Source organism: Bos javanicus, chromosome 7, assembly GCF_032452875.1.
Source record: "Bos javanicus breed banteng chromosome 7, ARS-OSU_banteng_1.0, whole genome shotgun sequence".
In the NCBI taxonomy this organism is placed as follows: Eukaryota; Metazoa; Chordata; class Mammalia; order Artiodactyla; family Bovidae; genus Bos; species Bos javanicus.
The window spans coordinates 54968904-54988403 of record NC_083874.1 but is presented as its reverse complement, the minus strand read 5'-3'; the positions used below and the strand labels follow the sequence as shown (position 1 = coordinate 54988403).

The window sequence follows — 19500 nt, the reverse complement described above, 5'->3', positions numbered from 1 at the left end:
GTATAGGAAGTTGGTGTTTAAACTAGTTTCCTTCAGCCTCTAACCTCAATATCCTTTTTATGCCAGTGGCTTTCTAAGACAAATAAATTCTGGTTCCATGTTGAATTGTATATTTCAGTAAACTGATAAGAAGTGTACCGCTTGAGGTCTCTTAAGCCAAGAGCAAGTTGTTGGATAAAGATAACCCCCGCACTGATCCTCTCTAAATTGTGGGGTGAAGTCCATATAAAAAGGAGATATGGAGGAATAAGGTGGAGCCAGAGGTGCCAGGCTAAGGAGATATGGAGGAATAAGGTGGAGCCAGACGTGCCAGGCTGATGGCACTGATGGGCCCAAGTCTTCACATGCCTTGAGTCTGGACTCAGCCATAGGACATGCTTGCGCAGGTGGGACATTGGCAAACATGATGTGAGCAGGGGTATGACAATCATGTGAACACTGAGGCATTTCCCTCTTGCTCCTCTGCTACAAACACCTCCAGGTAAGACTTCAGAAGTGTGAGAAACTAACGCAGAACTGAGTCGCCCTCAGTCATCCCAGCCTCAACAACAGGAGACAAGCCAACATCCTGCTGACCCCACAGACACTCAGAGATTCACAGAGAGAATGCAGGCATGAAATGCAAAGCCGTCAGGTCACCGCAGCTGACCATACACACATAAGATGAGTGAGCTGGCCAACAGAAAAACTGCCAACCTACACACTCTTACACTAAATAAAGTCTTATATTTTAAAGACATTCAGATTTATAGTAGCTTCTTTTGCAGCATTATTATGGAATAGATCACTGAAATGTTTTAATATTAAAGAACTTACCCTGGACGTCTTAAAGTACATAAGACAATTACTTAAAAATTGTGTTGGTTAGAAAGAAAAGGGCAATTAACATTATAACACATTTGCTTATAGGTTTTACAATAACACAATCAATCCGAGATTTGGCCCTTTCTTTGAGAAATCTCAAAAGTTTGTATTTTAGTGTCCCCCACTGCTTGTTGGGCATATAAGTTTCTCTAAAAAGGAATCCTCCAATTTCTTGCCCAACTATTTAAAATTCTGAAAGATATGCATAGGACAGAAGTTAAGAGTCTTATGAGTCAATGAGATTTTAGCTTCACTCCCTATTTTCCATGGACTGTATAGTCCATGGGGTCACAAAGAGTCGGACACGACTGAGTGACTTTCACTTTCCCTTTCCCTATTTTCAGCATAGTTTTTCAGCATTGCCCTCCAATGGATGTGTTGTCTGAGTCCAAAGCCTCTTTGGTCCATTTATCTGAAGAAAACCCTCCCTGTTCCTACCAGAGTGAGGAGGGTGGGTTACTTGGCTGCACAGGGTGGATGATTTATTGCGTAGCCTAACACGATGCAAGCTTTCACAGGATTCCTCTGTTTCCAGACCTTTCCCTTGGGGTATCCTTAGTGACCCGGAATCCTCAGGCTCCCTGGACCTTGCCAGGGTCACAGACTGATCCTCTTCATGTCTTTCCCTCCACATAGCTTCAGCTTCCTCCTCGCTACTAGGTCAGTTATCTCTTGTCCATTCACCTTCTAACCAACATGCTGTTGACATTTCTCATCTGGTGCATCTTCTGGACCATTCTCTTTGTCCTTGTCATTTTATGACATTTTGTTCCTCTTTTGCCATGTTAGGGATATTTAACAGGGATCAGAGAGGGGGAAAACTGCATATTCAGTTTGCTGTCTTTTATCAAAAAGTCTTATCCTTTATTTAATATACATGGGCTTCCTCTAAGAATTATTGGCATCTTCTTGGTGGTCAGGTCACAACTGCATATGCTCTGAATATAGGAATTATTCTTTAACCCCCAAAAGACATATAGGAGCTTTATTACTAGAACATAAGAGGCAGGAGAATTTCAGTTTGAAAATGAGAGTTGACTTCAACTACACCAAAGCATTCTTACAAATAAGCACACTCAAAGCATTCTCCTTTTTTCCAGTAAGCTCTGGGACTCGCCTACTGCTCCTTCAGGATAGAGAGTACCCCTAGGATGTTATTAGGATTTTCTCAGACTCTTAATGATATAGGATTCTCAGACTCCTAATGATATGATATCATTATTGATGAGTGACAGGAACATCATACTTTCAATCAAGAGACCTCAAAAGTCTTCACAACTTTAGAGAAAAGGACAGACCCTCCACACCTCTCCCTACCTGGAAGGATATATTCCATCTAGGGTAATACATTGTTTGACAACTGACAACTCTCTTTCATCCTGCTCCTGCCTAATTATATGCTCCCTGCTTTCCAACGTCTGTTACAGTCTTCTATATGAATTAGATGTTCAACTTGAATTCTTTTTGCATATTTAAGTAGCAATCTTCACATTGTAGAGGGCTGATAACGACCAATACATAGAAATTCACCAATTCTGGACACTGCTGTGTGTTACTAAAACAACTAGTCCAGTAATGGGGCTGCTCTCCATGGTCTGATTACTGTAAAAGTTAGAGATGCTCTTTCTAGTTTTAAGCAAGAGTAATGGCAGGACCATGCCAGTGTTATAATCAACACCTCAACAAGTGAAACAGTCCCATGAACTCCATGAGGAGTCAATAAACTTTTGGTAACCAGTGAAGATGTTCTATGCATTATTCATTGTACAAACAATGAATCTTCTCCACGCACTATCCAAAGAGGAAACCCTTAGATGTGATTCCATGCTTTTGCCTATGTTTTCCTTTCTTCCTAGAAGGCCTTTCATTCAGCCTTGCATAGGAAAGTTCTCTGGCTATTTTAATACCCCAGTTGTTTCATCTACCAAGGCAAATCCTCTCTAATTTTCTTCATTTTATATTCCAACAACACTTAATCCATTCCCTTGTTATTGAACTTCCCCCAGTTTATTGCTATATTTTCTGTTCCTGTGTCTGCCTATCCCAGATCATGAGCCAAGGAGCAGAACATGGAAAGGAAGAGACAGAGAGTTAAGTATGGGCTTCTGGATCATACCAGCCCTTGAATGGAGTCTGCTTCTTACTGCTTACTGGGGATATGAGCCTCGATTACCTCATCTGAAAAATAGGGATAATAAGAACTATAGGTGCATGCTAAGTCACTTCAGTCATGTCCGACTCTTTGTCCCTGTAGATTATAGCCCACTAGGCTCCTCTATCCATGGGATTCTCCAGGCAAGAATACTGAAGTGTGTTGCCATACCCTTCTCCAGAGGATCTTCCTGACCCAAGGATGGAACCTGAGCCTCCTCTGGCTCCTGCATGGCAGGTAGATTCTTTACCACTGAGCCACTGGGGAAGTTCAATAATATCTATTAAGTGCTGTTAGAAATAAGCATGACAAAGTAGTTTAAGTGAATAGCACATTGTTCAAAATATCATAAACTAGCATCAGTAAACATAATCTAATATTGCTATTTTGTTCTTAAAAGCAGGGATGATATGCCATTCTGTTGGTGTAGCTATTATAGCCTGGTGGTAGAGATTCCAAGTAAATTTTGAATGAGGAAATGAAGGGATAAATAAACAATCCTGTAGGAATCAGAATGCTTTTTAATTCAAGTAAATAAAGCTGTAGATGTCTTTTTTAAGTGATTGAACTATCTGTATGGATTGTTTATATTATTCTAATAAGCTGAATAGTCTACAAATCATGACTTTTTCACTTACTTCTGTGGACTTGGGGGATTTATAATAGAAGTAATGATAGCTTTGCTGGTAGTTTTAAAGCCTGGAGTATAACACACAGGAGAGACACTACAGCCACTCATGAAAATTTCAACTCACATCATTCAGCTTCTCTGGACTCCAAATTCTCTGACTGTGAACTACACCTAGCCCTTCTTAGGTTGGTGGATTGAACATATGATATATGCAAAAGTATTTTGCCAACTCTATGCAAATACTTCTGTCTGTGCATTTGTTTATTTGATTGATTGTTTACTTGTAGAAGCTTCTTTCTTGGCACCACCTGAAAATTCCTATCCAACTTCACTAATATCCACATTCCTCCAAATATATCTAACAGATTGATTCAAGGCCACCAACAAAATCTGTTCCTGCTTTTGGTGCATAAGAGAGCTTTGCGATTTTCTGTAGTAAAACCCAAGAGGGCCAATAAAATGTTTTCATTGATTGCAGTGTCAGTTTTAGATGCTGCAATGGTTCTGAACAAGAGTCATCTTTTAGCACTCTGCTGTGGATTTACTTTTTATGGTCCTGGGATCTAGTGGGTAAATACGGCTTCTGCATTAACACTAACCTGAAGAGACAAACCTCTCAGGAGGACCGTTTCATCTTTATGCTTTTCCAACCCTGGGGTCATAAATCCTATCAGCCTGTAGAGAGGAGGCATACTAAAGATTACAGTGGCACAGAGGTGCTCTTTAAGTGAACCAAGCTAATAAAAATTAAAGTTCAAAGTCACTGGGTAACCTAAGACGTTCATTACACCTGCACTGAACCAGTCAGGGCTGATCAGCCAAATGGGCATTAGCCTGATGAACAGTCAGAAGAAAGTAAATACCTCTTAGAGTCACATCACCTCTCCCTAGGAGTGTCAGCATTATGGGATACACACACTACTTCAAGTAAAGGTGCCTTGGAAGGCAGTGGAGGTCTTTAAAAACTTTCTGGAATCTCCAGTATGGAATATAGAAGAGTGGCACGTTTACAGCTCATTCACTAAAATAAGTGGGTGCAGATTAAAATCACTATGACAACCAACCTGAATCAAAAATGACTGGCATCTATGAATCAGACAACAAGAAATCTGATGATGATTTAAAAAGAAAAGGAAAAACGGTGACAACAGCAAGTTCTCCCAGACATAAGACTCAGGAAGATGAAAATTCTTTTCACAATGAAACAAGACAGAATGATCCTGAAAAACTGGCTGGCAAAGCCCACCATAGGTTTCCAGCTAACCAGAGGAGCTGGATACCCACTCAAGGCTGTATGGACGGGAGTAGCCTTGCTGGTCAGGCTGGGGAGTTTAGAATCTACCCATTAGGCCCTTTGGAACCACAAACAGTTTTTACATGCATCATGGGATGCACACGAGAAATGACAGAAAGAAATTGATGTGTCAGCATTCAGTCTGGCAGGATTGCACACTCCCTGTTGGGGGCAAAGAACAGAGGATTTTCTTGTCCCCTCTAGAACCTATGCAGATACTCAGATCACCAGTCAGCAGGTCTGCTGGCCCCAGGGGATGGTGTACCCTTAAAGAGACAGGACATAGATGGATCCTGGAACTATCCTTTCTTCCTCTTCCTGAACCTCTAAATAAGATGAATGTGGAGATGGTGTGTAATTGCCTGATGAATTCATAACCACATGCACACCTTTCCATGAATTATCAAACTTGTCTGGCTGTCACATTAACGTGTGACTTTAATATTACCACTGGCATAACTCTGATGGTATTAACACAGGCTAAAATATGAATAGAACTTTGCATTTGTCATTTCTTCCTTCTGCAAATATTTACTGAGCACTGGGCTAAGTGCTTCAGGGATCAAGAGATAAAAAACACCATCCTACACTCAACTTTCTCACCTTCTAGGTGGAGAGAGAGAAAAGTAAACTAATTTTTACAGAGAGTGCTATGCTGATAAAGTGTGAGACATTTTCTATAGAGTTAATCCACTAATATTAAACAGGCACATGCCCTCTGACCCTGAAATCTCACAATTTGGAATGTATCCTGAAGACATACTCAGAGTTCACTCAGGATTTTCACTGCTGTGTTTATAAAGACAGGAAGCTACAAACAATCAAAGTGTTCATAATTGGGAGCCTGGGTAATTATAATTTATAAAACATCCATAAAACAGAATTACTCGGCAGCTGTTTAAAAGAATAAGGCATGCCTGCATATGTTCATAGAAATATATCCAAAAGAGAGTAAATAAAAAGCAGGGGGGAAATGATTGCCTAAAATATGATCTTTTATGTTTAGCTTGATATGCATCAGCAATATGCAAAATTTATGTTTTAGGGAAAGAAACCCAAGAAACTGTTAACTGATTACCTTTAGAAAGAGGGTTTGAGGTATGTATTTAAAATACAAAAAAAAAAAAATTCAAAATATATTGTGGCAACCGTGCATGCATGTGTGCTCAGTCGTGTCTGACTCTACAACCCCATGGACTGTAGCCCACCAGGCTGCTCTGTCCATGGAACTTTATAGGCAAGAATACCAGAGTGGTTTGCCATTTTCTCCTCCAGGGGATCTTCTCCACCCAGGGATCAAACCCGCATCTCTTATGTATCCTGCATCGGCAGGCGGATTCTTTACCAGCTGAGCTCTGCCACCAGGACTGTACACAACTCTATAGTGAATGCCATGCAAACACAAGGAAGGGTTCTTGAATTCTAATGGGAAAGAAACAGGGAAGCCCAACAAAGCTATCCACAAAAGGTAACAGTGAAAGAGAGCCAGTGATACACCTGGAGGAGCAGGCAGAAAGGCTCAAAGGGCGAATAGAAGAGTGTCTTTGGAGAAACATCCAATTCTTGAAGCAAGTAGATGTACGTCTCTCAGAGCAAGAAGAGCTCAATCAGAAACAACTTCCAGATTCCATAAATCACTGCAACATGTACTCTTAGGGTAGGTCACCAATGTTACAGTTTAGAAACTATGACATACTTGTGTCTGAGCAAACACTATCATGCATGGACCCAGAGGCAAATCTCTACCATTGCCAAAACTGTCATCAAGCTTCTTGCTCTGAACACTTGCCCTTCCAAGAATGAGCTCAGAATGGATGGTTTAATTCCCTTACTCTATTATGCTCTGTTTCCCTCAAAACCCCTCACTTCCTCAAAACTTCCTCTGAACTCCTAAATAATATTGGATTTAACCATACCCTAAACACTTCAAAAATGTCAGGGCTGACTATGACAATATAATATAGAAACAGGAAAGCTTTTGATTGTGAGTACGGTTTATCTGTTCCATAGAATCCATTACTTAAGTTAAAGATTTTTTTAAATTATCGGCATATAGTTGATTTAAAATGTTGTATTAATTTCTGCTGTACAGCAAAGTGAATCAGTTGTGTGTGTGTGTATGTGTGTGTGTGCTCAGTCGCATCCAATTCTTTGTGACCCCATGGAATTATAGCCCACCAGGCTCTTCTGTCCATGGGATTTCCCAGGTAAGAATACTGGAGTGGATTGCCATTTCCTCCTCTGGGGGATTTTCCGACCCATGGATTGAACTGGTGTCTCCTGCATTGGTAGGCAAATCCTTTACCACTGAGTCACTTGGGAAGCCCATATGTATACATATATCCACTCTTTTAAATTCTTTCCCTACATTAGTCATTACAGAGCACTGAATACAGTTCCTGGTGCTGCACTGTAGGCCCTTATTAGTTATCTACTTTATATGGAGAAGTGTGTGTATGTCAGTCCCAACCTCTCAACTTATCTCTCACCCTCCCCTTTTCTCCCTAGTAACCATAAGTTTGTTTTTTAATATCTGTGACTCTGTTTTGTAAATAAGTTCATTTGCACCATTTTTTGAAGTTAAAAATTTTTATTTTTTTTTTTTATTCTTCCAATTTTATTTTATTTTTAAACTTTACATAATTGTATTAGTTTTGCCAAATATCAAAATGAATCCGCCACAAGTTAAAAAATTTTAAAACATTGTATTAAATCTTGTTTTCTGAAATTCTTTCTCAGGATAATGTATTCTCCAAAACACAAAGAATTAGGCTCTGAAGGCAGATGAACAGAACTGGATTTTCTTTCTTTATTTGAGTGAATCCAAACTGATCGTCAAAGCAGGTAAAAGTTTGGCTTAGAAACACCCATAAAAATCTCTTTGCCATTATTTATAGTAAAGAAGAGAACAGTGGAAGGTAAGCGCAATTCACTATAAGGTCTAATTTGATCTGTGATACAAGTGTTTCCATTTCAACTTTAATATTTTGAGTCACATATATTAGTGGAGCTTGATAAACTAGATAACAAAATATCTCAACTCATTACAAACTAGTATATTTAGTAGGAGAAACAATAAGTATTAAAAAGTGACAGTATGGATTCATGTATTTGCTCTTCTAGTAAATAATTATTTTTTATTTTCTCCTGCCGGTCTCTGACACCCATCATCTTTGATCACACTGGTATTCTATATTTAAGTCAGTTCACTTTAGAGACTTTATTATCATAAATGTGGAGATTCATCTTAGAAAGTATATTTTTGAAGGAAGGTATCCCATGGTAACTGATGGGATAAAATAGTCACATATTTATACCATTTGGTGTCTTTCTTTTAACAACTGCAAACAATTTTATAAAATAGAATTGCCTTTGTGGATGGCTTTAGTACATTTAAGCCTATCATTAAAATAACCAAATTAAAAACAAATTTTGTTGTCTCATTACTATTATTAAATTTTTATTAATGAACGGATTAATTAATTTTTATTTTTGGCTGTGCTGGGTCTCTGTTGCTCTGTGGACTTTTCTCTAGTTGCAGTGAGAGGGGGCCACTCTCCGGTTGCAGCACGCGGGCTTCTCATTACACTGGCTTTTTTTTTATCGTGCAGCATGGGCCCTAGACCATGGAGGCTTCAGTAGTTGTGCCATATGGGCTCAGCACTTGCAGCTCCCGGGCTCTAGAGCACAGGCTTAGTAGCTGTGGTACATGGACTTAGTTGCCTGTGGCATGTGGGATCTTCCAGTACCAGATACTAAAACCCATGTCTCCTGCATTGGCAAATGGATTCTTTACCACTGAGCTACCAGGAAAGCCCTTTATTTTTATTAAATACCTTTCTCATAGGTCTTGTTATAAAAAATGAAATAGAATACACATAAAATCATTCACATGCTATAGAACTACATGAATTCTTCTGTTATTAAACAAGCATTTACAGAATTCCCTGGTGGTCCAGTGGTTAAGACTTACCCTTCCAATGCAGAAAGTGTGAGTTCGATCCCTGGTCATGGAACTAAGATCCCACATGTATTGTAATGTGGTCAAAAAGACAAAACATAAAACAGAAACAATACTGTAACAAATTCAATAAAGACTTTATAAAAAATGGTCCACATCAACAACAACAAAAAAATCTTAAAAAAATAAGCATTTATTGAATGTCTACTATACGCCAAACCTGTTCTAGACATTGGAGCTTTGTCGATGAACAAGATGTGGTTGCTAAGTTGATTGTCTTCTCAGTGGAGGGCAATGGGAAACAGGCAAGTCAAGAGGCAGCTACAACACAGCGCCCCAAGGGTTTCACAGGGAAGGGACTTGATGCTATGGGAACTCCCAGACAAGGAGCTTCCTCAGGATGCGTTGCCTGTGAATGCCTCCTGAAGGTTGTCAAGTTCAAGTTGAGACTCGAAGGCGAACAATAAAAAAGTAGGCTGAAAGGGAAGAGAGAATAAGAAAAGAAGGAAGAGAAGAGTGTTCCTGTCAAAGAGAAGCATTTATTCGAGGGCCCATAAGTGGGAGAGCACGTGACAGGTAATTCAGTAGGGCTGTAGCATGCAGTCTAAGATGAGAGGAAGATGACGTGGGGAAGGAACACGAGGAGATGGAAACCGAGGACATGAAAGGCCTTTGAATGCTGGTGAAGGGCTGAGGCCATGTTTTGAGGGTGATGAGGAGTCAGTGCAGGGCCAAGATCTCCCACGGTTCGGAGGTTCAGCTGGAACTACAGAGGCTGGAGGAGTCCACCAGAGGCATCTCAACAGGAGGCGGTAGAGGTCTGGACCACAGCAATGGGAGGGTTGAAAAGAACTGCACGTGTGTGAGAGTGTGTGTGTGTGCATGCGGGTGTGTGAGTCTAGTATAATCACCATCATTTTTCACCCAAGTAGTCAAAGGGAAGAGATCTGGTCTATAAACGCTGCAATTAGACCCACAGATAGCACACAAAAGCAGTCTTTTGAGAGAGTGCCCAATTGACTGGTCACTGCTGGGAAATGTAATCATCAGATAGCTTCATAGGTGGAAATTAAACAAACACATTGACTCTCAGCCTGCTCAGGAAATGCCAGCTGGAGTCTGAAGTCCTGTTTGGTTACTGAGGATGGCAAATGTATGGACAGAGGCTCCTAGGACCATTCTCTTTAAAGCAATCCCACATTTCAACCCATGAGGAGAGACTGACTTTGGAAACAGGCAAAAAACAAAAGCCACACAGAACTTGTTTGTCGCTAATTTGGAAAAGCAAATAAGTGAATTAACCTAGTATCGCAAATCCCCAAACATAGCACTTTTATTTAAACACTAGTGAGGCCTTACACACTTTGTGAGGCCTAGATAGATGACAATTCTCATTGTTCAAAACTTAATTCATGATCTGTCTAGGAGAAAATAAAGTCTATCAGCGACAGAAAGTAAAGAATAAGGCAAAATTTCGACATGCTGAGGCATTGGTCATCTGGGAGATAAGAAATGTCAAATAAAGAGGATTTCAGTTACTTAAAAAATTGTCAAAATGGCAATCATACAAAGCCCCAAAAATAAACTAAATGGACATAAGCTCAGAAACTAAAGAAGAATTCATCATTAAGTGAGAAGTTAGTAAAAATGGCTATTTTGCCCACAACTAAGCCAGGCGGAGGCGGGAGAGTGGGAGGAGGTGACAGAAAGGTTCTTGGTCACCACAGTGATTATGGTGGATGATAATCAGTTTCATGGTTGAGACTCAATTTATCACACTGATCCATAGACTAGACTAGTGGTTCTCAAATAGAGTCCTAGAAAAGTGCTCAGAGTACTCTAAAATGTGAATCCTTTCATTTCATCAGCAAATGGCACATTCTTCCAAGTACTTTTATTTTTATGTATAACTAACGATGACCTCGGAGAAGGCAATGGCACCCTACTCCAGTACTCTTGCCTGGAAAATCCCATGGATGGAGGAGTCTGGTAGGCTGCGATCCATGGGGTTGCTAAGAGTCGGACACAACTGAGCTACTTCACTTTCACAATTCACCTTCATGCATTGGAGAAGGAAATGGCAACCCACTCCAGTGTTCTTTCCTGGAGAATTCCAGGGATGGGGGAGTCTGGTGGGCTGACATCTGTGGGGTTGCACAGAATTGGACATGACTGAAGTGACTTAGCAGCAGCAAAAGCAATGATGACCTACTAATAATCCACTGTGGAAAATAATTATGGATTAATGTAGATGACACCACCCTTATGGCAGAAAGTGAAGAGGAACTCAAAAGCCTGATGTATAGAACAGTCTTATGGACTCTGTGGGAGAGGGAGAGGGTGGGAAGATTTGGGAGAATGGCATTGAAACATGTGAAATGTCATGTATGAAACGAGATGCCAGTCCAGGTTCAGTGCACGATGCTGGATGCTTGGGGCTGGTGCGCTGGGACAGCCCAGGGGGATGGTATGGGGAGGGGGAGGGAGGAGGGTTCAGGATGGGGAGCACGTGTATACCTGAAATTAAAAAAAAAAATTTAAAAATTTAAAAAAATTAAAAAAATAAATAAATAAACCAGGAATGGGCAGACTTATTTCAGAGAAGAAAAAGAAAACTAGAGCTCCAAAGTGTAGTATTTTGAGTTGAGCAAAATGTATAAATGAATAACCGAAGAAATAATAAAATAACTGAGAAAATTTCTCTAAAAAAAAAAAAAAAGAAAGTGAAAGAGGAGAGTGAAAAAGTTGGCTTAACGCTCAACATTCAGAAAATGAAGATCATGGCATCTCGTCCCATCACTTTATGGTAAACAGATGGGGAAACAGTGGAAACAGTGTCAGACTTTAGTTTTGGGGGCTCCAAAATCACTGCAGATGGTGATTGCAGCCATGAAATTAAAAGACGCTTACTCCTTGGAAGGAAAGTTATGACCAACCTAGATGGCATATTCAAAAGCAGAGACATTACTTTGTCAACAAAGGTCTGTCTAGTCAAGGCTATGATTTTTCCAGTAGTCATGTATGGATGTGAGACTTGGACTGTGAAGAAGGCTGAGCACCAAAGAATTGATGCTTTTGAACTGTGGTGTTGGAGAAGACTCTTGAGAGTCCCTTGGACTGCAAGGAGATCCAACCAGTCCATTCTGAAGGAGATCAGCCCTGGCATTTCTTTGGAAGGAATGATGCTGAAGCTGAAACTCTAGTACTTTGGCCACCTCATGGGAAGAGTTGACTCATTGGAAAAGACTCTGATGCTGGGAGGGATTGGGGGCAGGAGGAGAAGGGGACGACAGAGGATGAGATGGCTGGATGGCATCACCGACTCGATGGACATGAGTTTGAGTGAACTCCGGGAGTTGGTGATGGACAGGGAGGCCTGGCATGCCGCGATTCATGGGGTCGCAAAGAGTCGGACATGACTGAGCAACTGAACTGAACTGAACTGAATAAAATTAACCCACTATCAGTATTTCGGGGCTGAGGGTTACAAACTACATTGCAAACTGTAGAGCTCCTTTTCTGCACATGTACCTACAGAGAGCTGGAACAGCCACAGTTGTAAAGTGGAGCACTGTGCTGTCAGTATGCTAAAATATTTACTGAGTGCTTACTATGTGCCAACCACCATGCTTAGCGTAGGTGATTCAATGGTAAGCAAGAATGGCATAGGCTCTGCCTTCATAGAATATAAGCTCCATTAGGAGAGTTCATCGGCGTTGTCTTAAGTTGATCATGACAGGTTCTGGCCATAGATGTGTCATGTTCTGTGGTTCTGAGCCATTAGTGGAACTCAGGGCAGTGATTCCTAAAACTGATCATCAGAATTCATAAGCCACATTATAACTCAAATTCAGGGGCCCTGCCATAGACCTAGTAAGCCTGAATCTCTCTGCAGAGGAGCCTGGGAATACCTATATTTAACTAACTACTCAAGTACTTCTCAACATTAAATTTTGAGAAGCAGTGGGAGAAAACTCACCATGGTTAGAGAAAATATATGAGTAATTTCAATCCCTAAGTGTATCTAACAATAATGTTTTTCTCACCAGTCTCTCATCTTCTCTCACGATGCTGATGCAAGATTGCTCTGATACCAAACTTAGTTCTTTAGTCATGCCAAAATAGACACAGAGTCCTACTTTCTGCTTTTGTTGCTTGTGCTTTTTGTGTCATATTCATATTCTAAAAGTTCCATAGTTTCAGGTCTTAACCCTCTAATCCATGTGAGTTAATTTTTATGTATGATGTAAAACAAGGATATATTTGATTCTTTTGCTTGTAGATATCCAATTTTTTCAATAATACTAAATGAAGAAATTATACTTTCTCTACTAGGCACATTTGTTGAACATTATGATTGAATATGCATGATTTATTTCTGGGCTCTCTATTCTGTTCCATTGGTCTATTTCTCTGTTCTTACACCAGTTCGATATTAATTACTTTAGCTTTATAACATAGTTTGAAGTCAGGAAATGTAATGTCTCCAGCTATGTTCTTACTCAAGATTGTTCTGGCTATTTAGGGTCTTTTGTGGTTCCACATGATCTTTAAGAACTTTAGAGGTTTTTCTGTTTCTGTTAAAAAAAAAAAATGGTACTGGGATTTTTGATGAGGAATGCACTGAATCTGTAACTTGTTTGGGGTAATATAAACATTTTAAGTCTTCAGTCTTCCAATCTATGAACATGGGATGTCTTTCCATGTCTTTGTCTTATTTAACTTTTTTAATCAATGTTATAATTTTCAGTATACAAGTCTTTCATCTTTTTAAGTTTATTCTTAAGTATTTTATTCTTTCTGAGGCTTTGATGCTATTCTAAATGAGACTGTTTCCTTAATTTCCTTTTGGCTCATTGTTATTATGCAAAACACATCTGATTTTTGTATGTTGATTTTTTGCATCCTGCAAATTCATTAAAGTCCTTTGTTAGTTCTAGCAGGTGTGTGTGTGTGTGTGTGTGTGTGTGTATGTGTGTGTGTGTGAAGTCTTAAGGGTTTTCTACATATGATACTATCGGGGAAAGTGGATATTCACACGGAAAGAAAGAAATTGTTCCGTTACCTTATACCACACAGAAAAATCAACTCAATTATATTGAAGACTTAAATACAGAATTTGAAAGTGCAAAACTTCTAGAAGAAAACATAGGGGGGAAAATATGAATTTTTGTCTCAGCAATGATTCCTTGGATATGACAACAAAAATGAGAATAGACATGGAACTGCATCAAGCTAAAAAGCTTCTGCACAGCAAAAGAAACAACACAATACACAGGTAACCTACAGAACGGCAAAAATATTTCCAAACCGTGTATTTGATAAAAGGTCAATATTCAAATATATAAGAAACTCCTACAACTCTAGCAATAAAATAAAAACAAATAATATGATTTTGAAAGTGGGCAAAGGATTTGAATATGAATTTCCTCAAAGAAGGCATACAAATAGACAGTAGGTACATGAAAGGATGTTCCACATTTTTCATTATAAGGAAAATACAAGCCAAAACCACAATAAGATATCTCCTCACACCTATCTGAGTGGCTGTTATCCAAAAGAAAACAACAAGTGTTGGCAAGAATGTGGAGAAAGAAGAACTTTTGTACACGGTTGGTAGGAATGTAAACTGGTGTACCTACTGTGGAGAGTAGTATGAAGGTTACTCAAAAAAATCTTTTTAAATAACTGTCATATGATCCCAAAATCCCACTGTTGAGTATGTATTCAAAAGAATTGAAATCAGGGTCTTGAAGAGATACCTGCCCTCTCACATTTACTGCAATGTTATTTTCAATAAGCCAAGATATGGAAACAATCTAAATGTCCCTCAATGGACAAAGAAAATGTACACACAATGAAATATTATTTGGCCTTGAGAAGGAAAGCCTGCTATATGTGACATCATGGATGAACCTGGAAGATACTATGCTCACAAGTCACAATAAACAAGTCACAAAAGGACAAATGCTACATGATTCTACTTATCTGAGGTATCTAAAATAAGTCAAACTCATAGAAATACAAAGTAGGGGCTGGGGCTCAAGGGAAATGCAGGTTCAATGGATATATAGGTTCAGGTACATAAAATGAGTAAGTTCTGGAGGTTTGCTGTACAGCATCGTGCCTGTAGTCAACAGTATTGCATTGTGCACTTGAAAATTTTAAGAGGCTCAATCTCGTGTTGTGTTCTTATCATAATTAATAAAAATTAAATATATTGTAATAACAAAAATAAAAGTAGGACACAGGGTGCTTTGCCCAGAGAACTAGCCAAATACCTCCTCCTTTTTGTCTAAGCTGGTTTTATGTCTCAGCATCCTAAGAATGTGCCACCAAGACTATAACTGACAGGGACCTGGTTATTTCTGAGTTCAGTTCAGTTCAGCTGCTCAGTCATGTCCGACTCTTTGCGACCCCATGAACCGCAATACGCCAGGCCTCCCTGTCCATTGCCAACTGCCAGAGTCTACCCAAACCCATGTCCATTGAGTCGGTGATCCCATCCAACCATCTCATTCTCTGTTATCCCCTTCTCCTCCTGCCCTCAATCTTTCCCAGCCTCAGGGTCTTTTCAAATGAGTCAGCTCTTCGCATCAGGTGGCCAAAGTACTGGAGTTGCAGCTTCAACATCAGTCCTTCCAATGAACACATAGGACTGATCTCCTTTAGGATGGACTGGTTGGATCTCCTTGCAGTCCAAGGGACTCTCAAGAGTCTTCTCCAACACCACAGTTCAAAAATATCAATTCTTCAATGCTCAGCTTTCTTTATAGTCCAACTCTCACATCCATACATGACTAATGGAAAAACCATAACCTTGACTAGACAGACCTTTGTGGACAAAGTAATGTCTCTGATTTTTAATATGCTGTCTAGGTTGGTCATAACTTTCCTTCCAAGGAGTAAGCGTCTTTTAATTTCATGGCTGCAGTCAACATCTGTAGTGATCTTGGAGCCCCCAAAAATAAAGTCTGACACTGTTCCCACTGTTTCCCCATCTATTTGCCATGAAGTGATGGGACTGGATGCCATGATCTTAGTTTTCCAAATGTTGAGCTTTAAGCCAACTTAGATATACTTTATTCAGTTAGTTAATGTTATTGGGTGTGTTGTAAACTAACACTTTGCTAGGTTTTGGATTTAAATTATAAGGAAAATCAAACATCACCCTTGATCTTACATTGGGAAGACAACCATAGGAATAAATGTATTATTACACGCTAACAGAAGTTCTAGATAAAAAAGGAATATAATTTTAGGAGCACAATTCTTAGAGGCTATATTTAAAAAAGAAGAAGCTTTACTAGACTGTAGAGTCAGAGTAGTCCTACCTGATTCATTTATGCTTAAACTGACCAGAAGGATGAGCAAAAAGCAAGAGGATAAAGTAGAAAAGTGGGGAAAGTAATATCCAGATAGAATGCTGAGTCCAAAGGCTCAGGAATAACAAAGAAAAGGACTGGTTGATGTACCAAAAGAAGATGAGACAGACCTAAAAGACTGGTCCAGAACTCCTAAGTGAAATACATTAGTCATTGCAAATCTACTGTTCAGATACAGTCTAAAAATATGAACCAATGGCCGAAGGCCTATAAATAAGCCTATTCATAAAGCCTTCATGTTTGTTACCATCATCATAATTGTCATCATCATCACCATCACTAATAATTTTTGAGCATTTGCTATAGGTTATACTACTGCTAAGCACTATCTGCCTGCAATTCAGGAGACCAGAGTTCAATCCCCAGGTCGAGAAGATTTCCTGGAAAAGGGGATGGCTACCCACTCTAGTATTCTTGCCTGGAGAATTCCATGGACAGAGTAGCCTGGCAGGCTATAGTCCATGGGGTCACCAAGAGTCAGACAAGACTGAACTACCAACACATAAGCACTATCTATAGTTTATCTCATTTAACCTTCACAATGACCCATGAGGTAAGGGCTACTGTTACCCTCATTTCATGTATAAGGTACATTGGAGTTAAGTGATTGGCCCACATCCACATAATTACTAAGCAATAGAGCTAAGATTTTAATAGCATTGCTCATAATTGATTTCCAAGTCCATGCTTTATCATATGTGTGGTGGCCATGAAAATGCATCTCATAGAGTTCCAACTACAAGGAACAAAATTGAACAAGGGCCTCAGCGGCTGTACTCTGAAATCCATCACTGTGCACTATAGACTGAAAGCTTCTGTGCCCCCAAAATCCATATTTAGAAACCTAATCACCAATTTGATGGTATATGGAGTGCAGCGTGGGGCCTTTGGGAGATAATCAGATCAGGAGGTGGAGCTCTCATGAATGGGATTAGTGCTTTTATAAGAGAGACCCCAGAGATCTCTCTCACCTCTTCCATCAGGTGAAGATGGCCATCTATGGGCCAGGAAGCTGGTCCTTAACCAACACAAAATCTGTCAGCACCTTGATCCTGGACTTCTAGCCTCCAGAACTGTAAGAAATAAATAAGCCCGTCCAGTCTATGGTAATTTGTTATAGCAGCCTGAACATACCAAGCTGCTATGTTTGTGCACTGAGTCAAAACCTTCATAGGCTGTTCCCAGCCCAGGTCTGAGAGTAGCAAGCATATTCATTCAGTCAGTTCAGTTCAGCTCAGTCGCTCAGTCGTGTCCAACTCTTTGTGACCCCATGAATGGCAGCACGCCAGGCCTCCCTGTCCATCACCAACTCCCGGACTTCAGTCAAACTCACGTCCATCGAGTCGGTGATGCCATCCAGCCATCTCATCCTCTGTCGTCCCATTCTCCTCCTGCCCCCAATTCCTCTAAGCATCAGAGTCTTTTAGGGCAAGCCAGTTCCTAGGGGACATGGGACTTGGGTGTGAAAACTCCCTGTGGTTGTTGTTCTTCAGTTGCTAAGTTGTATCCAATTCTTTGCAACCCCATAGGCTGCAGCATGCCAAGCTTCCCTGTCTTTCACTATCTCCCAAAGTTTGTTCAAATTCATGTCCATTGAGTCAGTGATGCTATCTAAATAGCTCATCCTTTGTCCTTTTGCCTTTCTCCTTTTTCCTTCAACCTGTCCCAGCGTCAGGGTCTTTTCCATTGTGTCAGCTCTTCTCCAATGAGTCAGCTCTTCGTATCAGGTGGCCAAAATATTGGAGCTTCAACTTCAGCAACAGTCCTTCCAATGAATATTCAGGGTTGATTTCCTTTAGGGTTGACTGCTTTGATCTCCTTGCACAACCACTGGAAAACCTTTGATTATACGGAACTTTGTCTGCAAGGTAATATCTCTGCTTTTCAATATGCTGTTTAGATTTGTCATAGCTTTCCTTCCAAGGAGCAAAGTGTCTTTTAATTTTGTAGCTGCAGTCACCATCCTCAGTAATTTTGCAGCCCAGGAAAATAAAATCTGTCACTGCTTCCGCTTTTTCCCCATCTATTTGCCATGAAGTGATGGGACTAGATGCCATGATCTAAAGTTTTTTGAATGTTTGAGTTTTAAGCCAACTTTTTCATTCTCCTCTGTGAATTCACCTTCATCAAGAGGTTCTTTAGTTCCTCTTCACTTTCTGCCATTAGACTGGCATTATCTGCGTATCTGAGGTTGTTGATATTTCTCCCAGCAACCTTGATTCCAACTTCTGCTTAATTCAGCCCAGCATTTCTCATGACGTACTCTGTATGTAAGTTAAATAAGCAGGGTTACAATATACAGCCTTGTACTCCTTTCCCAATTTGGAACCAGTTTGTTATTCCATGTCTGACTCTAACTGTTGCTTCTTGACCTGTATCCAAGTTTCTCAGAGACAGGAAACATGGTCTGGCATTTTCAACACTTTAAGAATTTTCCATAGTTTGCTGTGATCCACACGGTCAAAGGCTTTGGTGTAGTCAGTAAAGCAGAAGTAGATGTTTTTCTGGAATCCTCTTGCTTGTTCTATGATCCAATGGATGTTGGTAATTTGATCTCTGGTTCCTCTGCCTTTTTGAAACCCAGCTTATACATCTGAAAGTTCTTGGTTTGTGTACTCCTGAAGCCTAGCTTGAAGGATTTTGAGCATAACCATGCTAGCACGTGAAATGACAGCCTTGCAAAACCTAGGACACTTCTAATGTATTCTTACTTCCTCTAATTGTTCTCCTATCCTTTTCTGCCTTCTCACTTCCTTTCACAGGGATGTTCCCTAATAAAGTCTTGCACATTTTACCCTTTTGTGGTGTCCATTACTTGGGAGACCCGGACTAAAATGGTATTCAGTAAAATATGTTTACAACCAGAAAGCACTACTAGAAAGGAACAGTTCTCAAGGTTTTTCAGCATGTCTATTGGTTCACTATTTCAGTTGGTTAGGGCACAGGACAAAGCTACAGATTTTATTCCATTTATTTTCAATCTATTCTGTTCTATCAATCTCTGATTGATAGGACAGTCTGATCAATAGGATTGATTGCTAGAACAGCCTTAGTTTGCACCTGCTATCCTGGCACAATCGTCCCTTCTTTTCATTCTCAAAATGTTATCCAATGAAATGATGATGTCTGGGATTCACTTCAAAAATAATATTAATAGTAAAGGTGAGAGAAGTTGATGGGATGTGAATGAGGCAGAATTAGCCAGTGGATTGA

General features: G+C 39.9%; 1 protein-coding gene across 1 annotated transcript in view; it reads right to left on the bottom strand.

Moving 5' to 3' along the window:
• The window catches only part of KCTD16 (potassium channel tetramerization domain containing 16), a 321458-nt gene that overhangs the window by 177527 nt on the left and 124431 nt on the right, over positions 1-19500 (bottom strand). The gene's annotated exons all lie outside the window — the stretch shown is intronic.